Raw genomic sequence first — 9,247 nt, 5'->3', positions numbered from 1 at the left:
TAGTATATAGAAAATTTCTCATTTGTCTAAAACTGAAGCTTGGTACTTATTGATCAACATTTTTCTTCCTTACCAAGCCACAGGAGTTACTAGTTTTCCAGTAATATAATAATAGTTATTAGGAAAGGAGAACAGAGTAGATACTTATTGGTGGATTGGTGAGGTCGGGAATGGAAGGGTCAAGTGGGACTGGGAGGTGGACATGTGGGTAGTGGGAGGGAATATGAGGAGAAAAAACTAAAATTGAGGGATATTTGAGAGGTAGTACGGGAACCTAGTACAATAGAAATCTCATTATATATATATATATATATATATATGTATATATATATATATATATATATATATATATATATATATATATATATATATATATCACTAAATAATGGGGAAGGCGTAATCCCATTGTCCATCTCTTGTCACCAAACAACACTTCTCGTACCAAGACTGGGTTACATTGGCACCACGGTAGTCTATAAACAACCCATGCTGTTGCCAAGAATATAGGTTACTCTCTACAAACTAAGTGCAAGATCCCATTGCAGAGGGCAGGACCTATACCACTCAATGGACATGGAGATGTAGAGATTGTGGCTACATAGTCCCTTAACCTCTTTGATCCAATGTCTTTGTTACAAAAAGTTATTCTGCACACCAGCAAAGCCAGCCAAACCCCTGTATCTTCTATGATGCAAATTGTGCCAAGACAGTATTGTCATAAAGCTTTTGAGAGTAACCAACCACTATCGTATTTGACTTAGAACCCACTCCTTAAGTGTGATATGAAAGCCATACTCCAAGATAATTGGGTAGCCAAAATCCTGAGGCTACATAGCCCAGGGTTCTTGGGCTAAAACAAAGAAAGAAGTAGAAAAAAATAAGTTCTGGTAAAATGACTCTTAATATTGTGTTACAGTCATAGATCTGTGTCTTGTTCCAACCACAATTGGTGAAACTTTCTCCTGCAACAGATGATAACAAATATAGCACCCCAGACAATACACGGAAAATAAGACTATGGGTCATTCAGACCTAATTTGGTTTCACCAACAAATGTCTTCCTTCACAGCACAGGGAAACTTGCAAAAGAGAAGGCAGAGTGTAGGGGCTCCTGTCCCCTCCAGGTCTTTCTATGTCCCCCACTTTCATAAGATTCCCTGCACTCTGCCCAAAGTTTGACTATGGGTCTCAGCATCTGCTTTGATACACTGATGGGTAGAGTTGTTCAGAGGCCCTTTGTGATAGGCTCCTGTTCTGTTTCCTTTTTTCTCCCTCTTCTGATGACTGCTCTGTTTGTCTTTCTGAGTGAGAATTGCTCATCTTACCCAGGGTCCTCCTTCTTGCTTGGCTTCTTGGGTGTACAGATTTTAGTATGCTTATCCTACATTATATGTCTAATATCCATATATAAGTAAGTATATACCATCTGTGTCTTTTTGTTTCTGGATTTCCTCATTCAGGATGATCTTTTCTAAATCCCACCACTTGCCAGCAAATTTCATTATTTCCTTGTTTTTTTTTTTTTTTTGTTTTTTTTTTTGTTTGTTTGTTTGTTTGTTTTTCTCATGGGGTTTTATTTTTTTTTCTTATCAGTTACATTTTATTAACTCTGTATCCCAGCCGTGTCTCCATCCCTCATTCCCTCCCATTCCCTCCTTCCCTCCCTCATCTCCACCGTGCCCCTTGCCAAGTCCACTAATAGGGGGGACCTCCTCCCCATTCATCTGAGTAGTATCCTGTTGGGTATGTGTACCACAGTTTCTGTATGCATTCCTCAGCTGAGGGGCATCTGGGTTGTTTCCAGGTTCTGGCTATTACAAATAAAACTGCTACAAACATGGTTGAGCAAATGTCCTTGTTGTGTACTTGAACATATTTTATATAAATGCCTAGGAGTGATATAGCTGGATCTTGGGGAGGCACTATTTCTAATTGTCTGGGAAAGCGCCAGATTGATTTCCAAAGTGAAGCTCCACAAGGAGAGTAACAGAACCATAAATATCTGGGCCTACACATCTTTTCTGAGACTGATACTCCAAACAAGGATCTTACATGGTGATAACCTAAATCCCCTGCACAGATATAACCATAGCAGCTCAGTATCCAAGTTGGTTCCCTAGTGAGGAAAACAGGGGCTGTCTCTGACATGAACTCAGTAGCTGTCTCTTTGATCACCTCCCCTTGTTGGGGAGCAGCCTTATCAGGCCACAGAGGAAGACAATGCAGCTAGGCCTGATGAGACCTGATAGGCTAGGGTCAGATGGAATGCCAGGAGGACCTCCATATCAGTGGACTTGAGGAGGGGCATAGGAAGAGAAGAGGGATGGAGGGAAGGATTGATAGGGAATGAGGGAGGGGAGCTATAGCTGGGATACAAAGTAAATAAACTGTAATTAATATAAAAATAAAAATTTAAATTAAAAATGTGTAGGGTCCAGAGGGAATGGAGAACACCAATATAATGAGGCCTTCTAAATCAGGAGATCTCAACATGTTGGTCATGAGCTCTCTGGTGTCCCTTATCAGATAGAAATCCTGCATATTAAATATTTATAGTGGCAGGATTTCAGTTATGAAGAAGCAATGAAATGATTTTATGGTTGGGGATCACCCCAACATGAGGACTCTTTTAACGGGTCACAGCAAAAGGAAGGTTGAGAACCACTGCTCTAAATCCACATGAGCAAAGCTCATGTGAACTCATAGAGACTGGAGCAGCATGCACATGGACTGCAGTGGTCTGCACCAGGTCTTCTGTGCTGCTTTGTTTGGGGTTCTGGGCTGTGTGAACAACGGGGCCTATTACTAATGTGCCCCCTCTTTAGTGCTTTCTTCTGTTGATTTGTCATATTTGATTTGATGTGATAGTTTTAGTTATATCTTATACGTTATTTTGTTATCTTTGAAAAACTGAATGAATGAGTGAGTGAGTGAGTGAGTGAGTGAGTGAGTGAGTGTATGATTGTGTATGATCAGTGTGTATGATGTATGTATCAGTAGTGTATGATTGTGAGTCACCACAACATGAAGAATTGTATAAAGGGTTGCAGCACACTTTATGAATGATGCATTTTGTTTTCCATGTTTTGGACATTTTGCTGTTTAATTGAGTTTCTAGTTTGATTTGGGAGAAAGAACATAAAGTTCTGTAGGAAGGGCCCTGCTGTTTGGGGCTGTAGTCCCCTCAGTCTGTGTAGTCATTCTGAATTTAGCCTTAAGTTGCAGGACACCCTCTCTCCAGCAAGGCCTCCTGCTCTCTGGCTGACTTCATCTGGAGAGTGTCCGTAGACATAGATGCCCCTAAAGGCATTTGATATATGATATAGCTCCCTGCTATCTCTCCCCACCACATGCATATATGATAATTAGGTACTAGGTTTTCATTCATATGATAAGAGCTAGCTGTTTAATGCAAATGAAGTATACTGAAAGTGCCTAGTCTTAACCAATTATGTACACCCATCCTTGGAACTCCCCACCCACTGCCCAAGGGGTATACAGCCTTTGTTCTCTGGAATTAAAGTTGAACTAGGCTCCCTGAAGTGGTTTCTGGAGGGTTTGATCTCTGTACATGCTTGCAGGCCTTTCAAGCCTTGTGTCTCATCTCCTGCCCCTCATGACTTCATGGGCTGGTGGGAGACAGCCCCTCAGGCAGGAGGAGAACCACAAAGTATGGTGGGTTTGGAGGAAGAAAGGAGCTTGATTAACTTGGGAGAGGGAAAGAGTATAATCAAAATGTATTTAAATTTATTTTTTAATTTATTTATTTACTCTTTTTTATATTTGAAAATTTTTGGGCAGTTTATTTAGTTCAATGATAAAAACTATCAGAAGAATATTCTCCTGAATAATATGTCTTTTCTTAGAAAAAAAAAAAGAAAGAAAGATATAAATCCTCTAAGCATTGCCACAGATGCTGTAGTAGCCACGCCTCCCTGGAGAAAAGGACAGTGCATCACTCTGAGGAGTTGCTCCCCAGGCAGCAGGATTGTAGTCTGGGTCATCCTCACCATCCTTCAGTTCCAAGTCTTCCATGTCCTGGAACAAGGACTCATCCACCTTCACATTGTTCCCAACATCCTCGAGAAACTGGGTATCAGGTGTCAAGATTATGATCTGTTTCAAATAACTGTTTCCACTTAGCTTATTTTTCCCTGCTTGTTCTTCTTTCATTCTTTTCTTTTTAATTTCCAGGAGTTCTGCATCAAACTTGGCCTTCCAACTAAAGAAATTTTCAACTGTAACAGGAGTACCATGGAACAGTTTCTGTTCTGCTTCTTCTGCTTCCTTTTCTTTCTGTTTCTTTTCTTCCTCTCTTCTGGTTTTTATCTGATCTACTATTTCATTTAACTTTTCCTCAACAGCTGTCACAAGGGTGAAAATCATCACCATGCCAAGATTCTCCTCAGCCTGCAATGCCAGTAATTTTAAAATGTCTGAGACATCGTTGTCTTCTAGATTTTCCTGGGAGAATATTTCATAAAGGGGAGCCTCATCAGGGTATTTTTCCACTATATGTAAACTTGAGGGTAGTCCGGACAGTTTCATCATTTTCTCCAGCCTCTGATGTCACGCTAATAGTAATGAGTTTTCTGATAACCCTGTGAAGGAGTCGGGGTAGATGGACTCCAGAGCCTCCAATTCATTCCATTGCTCCTCTCCATAATCTGTCATCATGGCCTGCGCTGATGCCCATGCATCAACGCGACACGCTGGCCTGGCGGCTGGTTGCAGTGGAGACCGCGACCTCCGGCTGCCTGGTGGGCGCACGCGCCTTACTTACTTATTTTACACCCTTCACAGCCCCCCCGCCTTGGTCCCATACTCCCACCTTCTTTGTCCTTTCTCCTCTCCCCTTATCCTCAGAAAACCAACAACAACCAGTTTGAGTACATCAAGTCACATCAGGACTGAGGGTATCCGCTTCCACTGAGCTCCAACAGGGCAGCTCATCTAGGGGAAAGTGATCCAAAAACAGGCAACGGAATCCATGTCAGAGGCATTCACAGCTCTGAGTACTAGAGGACCCTCCCCATCAGCTACATATGTGTAAGGGATATATGTCCAGTCTATGCAGGTTCTTTAGTGGTGGTTCAGTCTCTGTGAGCACCCGTGGTCCTCAGTTAGTTAACTCTGTTGATCTTCCTGTTTTAAATAACAGTTAAAAAATTACCTGTGATAGTGGTGCATGCCATTAATAACAGCACTTTTAGGAGGCCGAGACAGACAGATCTTTACGAACTCAAGGCAGGCCTGGTCTACAGAGAAAGTTGCTGGACAGGCAAGGTTACATATACATACAAACCATGTGTCAAATAAAACAAAATTATAATAATGTTAACGATAATAATAAGACCATGAGGTTCATATCTTTCTGTGCTTAATTTATTTTCCGTGATACAAGAATTTCTAGGGTGTGGACAAATGACAGCATAACTCGTTGTCGTGGCTGAAGAGTGTCCTTTGCGTGTGTGCACTGGGTTTTCTTTGCACACCTTCAAATGCGGAATGCTTAGTATCTAACTCTCCTTGACTACTGTGCCTCGTGCTGTGGTGACCTGAGAAGACATATCTCTGTTCAGCAAAACAGACACACTTACGTTTCATTTATTTACTTATTTGATTGCTTATTACAGTTTATTCACTTTGTATCCTGACTGTAGCCCACTCCTTTTGTCTTTTGTCTCTTCCCAGTCCCACCCACCTTCCCTCTTCTCCACCTATGCCTCTTCCTTAGACCACTGAAACCGGAGAACCTCCTCCCCTTCTATCTGACTCATCAGAGCTGGCTGCATCATCTTCCTCTGTGGCCTGGCAAGTCTATTACCCTCACACCCCCCCTCCAAGAGGTGATCAAAGAGTCAGCCACTGAGTTCATTTCAGAACTCAGTGAGCCCCTGCAGCCCTTACTAGAGAAGCCACTTGGAGACTGAACAGCTTATGAGCTTCACTTAAGCAGGCATTCTAGCTACTCTCCATGCATGGTCCTTAGTTGGAGTATTGGTCTCTGCAGGCCTCCCTAGACATTTTTTTTCTTTTTTTTGTCTCTGCTAGTATCCTTGTAGATTTCCTGTTCCTCCAGGTCTTTCTCTCTCCCCCGTTTATCATAAAGTTTCCTGCACTCTGCCCAAGTTTGGCTATGAGTCTCAGTATCTCCTTAGATATCCTGATGGGTGGAGTCTTTAAGAGGCCCCCTGTGGAAGGCGCCTGTCCTGTTCCTTAACTTCTACTTTTGATGTCTGCCCTATTTGCCCTTCTGAATGAAGTTTCAACCTCTTCCTTAGGATTATCCTTGTTGTTTAGCTTCTTTAGGACTATAGATTGTAGTATGTTTGTCCTATATTATATGTCTAGTATCCACTTAATAATGAGTAAATACCATATCGGACTTTTTGAGTCTGGGTTACCTCATTCAAGACGATCTCTTCTAGTTCTATCCACTTGCTTGCAAATTTCATAATTTCCTTCCCTTTAATTGCTGAGTAGTATGCCATCGTGTAAGTGTACCACTCTTTCTGTATCCATTCCTTTTTTGAGGGATATCTAGGTTCTTTCCAGATTCTTGCTATTACAAATAAAGCTGCTGTGAACATGGTTGAGCAAATGTCCTTGTATACTTCAGCATATTTTGGATATATGCCTAAGAGTGGTATAGGTGGATCTTGAGGAAGCATTGTTCCTAATTTTAAAAGCACAAGATTGATTTCCAAAGCAGGTGATCTTATTCTGAAGGGTGTGAGGTGAAAACTCAGGATCATTTTGATTTGCATTTCCAGAAGGACTATGAATATTGAGAATTAAGTGTGTCTCTGACATTCGATATTCCTCTGTTGAGAATTCTGTTTAAGCCCCCATATTTTTTTTTTTTTTTTGTACCTGACACACTAAATCTGTTGGAGGAAAAATTTGGGAAGAGACTTGAACTCAGGCACAGGAGAAAACTTCCTGAACAGAACACCAACACTTCAGGCTCTAAGATGTACAATTAATAAATGGGACTTGTGAAACAGAAAAGTATCTGTAAAGCAAAGGACACTCATCAGAACAAAAGGACAGCCTACAAACTGGGAAAAGATTTTCACCAACCCCATATCTCACAGAAGAATAAAAGAATAATAGCCAGAATACGAAAAGAACTCAATAATTTAGACACCAACAAACCAAAATAACCCAATTAAAGAATGGGGTAGAACTCTAAGCAGAGACTTCTCAACAGAGGAATACTGAATTTCAAAGGAACACTTAAAGAAATGCACAACATCCTTATTCACCAGTGATATGCAAATCACAACAAATCTAAGATTCTATCTTACACCTATCAGAATGGCTTAGATCAAAAACTCAAGTGTCAACACATGCTGGAAAGGATATGGAGAAAGGGGAACCATTCTGCATTGTTAGTGGGAGTGCAAACTTGTACAACCACTTTGGAAATCATTCTGGCACTTTCTTAGAAAATTGGGAATAGCACTACCACAAGACCCAGCTATACCACTCCTGAGCATGTACCCCATGTTTTAAATGGAGTACTTGGTATTTTGGTGTATAATTTCTTGGATTCTTTATATATTCTGGATATTAGCCCTCTGTTAAATGCAGGGTTGTTGCAGGGCTTTTCCCAGGCTATACAAAACGCTGTCGTTTTGTTCTGATGACAGTGTCCTTTGCTTTACAGAAGCTTTTCAGTTTCACGAGGTCCCGTTTGTTGATTGCTGATCTTAGAGCCTGTGCTGTTGGTATTCTTTTCAGGAAGTTGTCTCCTGTGCCAATGAGGTCAAGGTTCTTCCCCAATTTCTCTTCTAACAGATTTAGTGTGTCTGGTTTTATGTTGAGGTCTTTGATCCACTTAGACTTCAGTTTTGTGCAGGGTGCTGAATATAGATTTATTTGCATTTTCTACTTGTAGAAATCCAGTTAGACTAGCACCAATTTTTGAAGAGGCTGTCTGTTTTCCATTGTATGGTTTTTGCTTCTTTGTCTAAAATTAAGTTTCCATAGGTGTGTGGGTTTCTTTCTGGGTCTTAGATTTCATTCCATTGGTCTGCCTTTCTGTTTCTATGCCAGTACCATGCCGTTTTTATGAACTGAATCCAAGAGCATATTAAAGACATCAGCCACCACGACCAAGTAGGATTCATCCTGGGCATGCAGGGGTGGTTCAGTATATGGAAATATATCAATATAATCCACCACACAAATAAACTGAAAGAAAAACAAAACAAAACACATGATCATCTTATTGGATACTGAAAAAGCCTTTGACCAAATTCAACACCTATTCATACTTAAGGTTTTGTAGAGATCAGGGATACAAGCCACATTCCTAAACATAGTAAAGGCAATATACAGCAAGCTTACAGCTAACAACAAACTAAATGGAGAGAAAGTTAAATCAATCCCACTGAAATCAGGGACAAGGCAAGGCTGCCTATTCTCTCCATAGGTCTTCAACATAGTATTTGAAGCACTAGCTAGAGCAATAAGACAACCAATGATTAAAGGGATACAAATTGGACAGGAAGACGTCAACAAATCACTATTTGCAGATGATATGATATTGTACATGGGTGACCCCCAAAATTATATCAGAGAAATCCTTCAGCTGATAAATACCTTCAATAAAGTGGCTGGATACAAAATTAACTCAAAACAACAACAACAACAAACTGAATCTGTTCTGTATTTAAAAGACAAAGGGACTGAGAAAGAAATTAGGGAAACAGCATCCTTCAAAATAGCCACAAATAACATAATGTACCTTGGTGTAACTCTAACCAAGCAAGTGAAAGACCTGTATGAAAAAAAAAAAAATTCATGTCTCTGAAAAAAAATTGAAGACGATAGCAAAAGATGGAAAGATCTCCCATGGTCATGGATCAGTACGATTAACATAGTAAAAATGGCCATCCTTCCAAAAGCAATCTACAGATTCAGTGCAATTCTCATCAAAATGCCAAATTTAATTGCTAATTGTAAAATATTTGATAAACTAAAACAAATATATTTAAAGTATTTTCTCCTTTGCGTGTAAGTGTGCACTTACATGTAGTGTCTGCATGTGCTGTTTCAGTGATGCTTGTACTTCTTAGCCTGGTGTGTGTGTGTGTGTGTGTGTGTGTGTGTGTGTATACAGTTGGTCATACATGCATGCATGTGTGCCTATGTGTGCCTATGTGTGCATGGCAGAGATATACTTGCAGTGGCTATTCTTGATTGCGTCATATCTATTTATTTATGTATGTATTTA

The 9,247-nt window shown here is 40.4% G+C and overlaps 1 pseudogene; it reads right to left on the bottom strand.

Moving 5' to 3' along the window:
* Positions 1-3,897: 3,897 nt before the first annotated feature.
* LOC129670670 (RWD domain-containing protein 1-like) lies at positions 3,898-4,674 on the bottom strand (annotated as a pseudogene).
* Positions 4,675-9,247: the final 4,573 nt, after the last annotated feature.

This window comes from Psammomys obesus, unplaced genomic scaffold (genome assembly GCF_907164565.1).
Source record: "Psammomys obesus unplaced genomic scaffold, mPsaObe1.curated_primary_1811, whole genome shotgun sequence".
Classification (NCBI taxonomy): Eukaryota; Metazoa; Chordata; class Mammalia; order Rodentia; family Muridae; genus Psammomys; species Psammomys obesus.
This window is presented reverse-complemented; position numbering and strand designations above follow the sequence as displayed.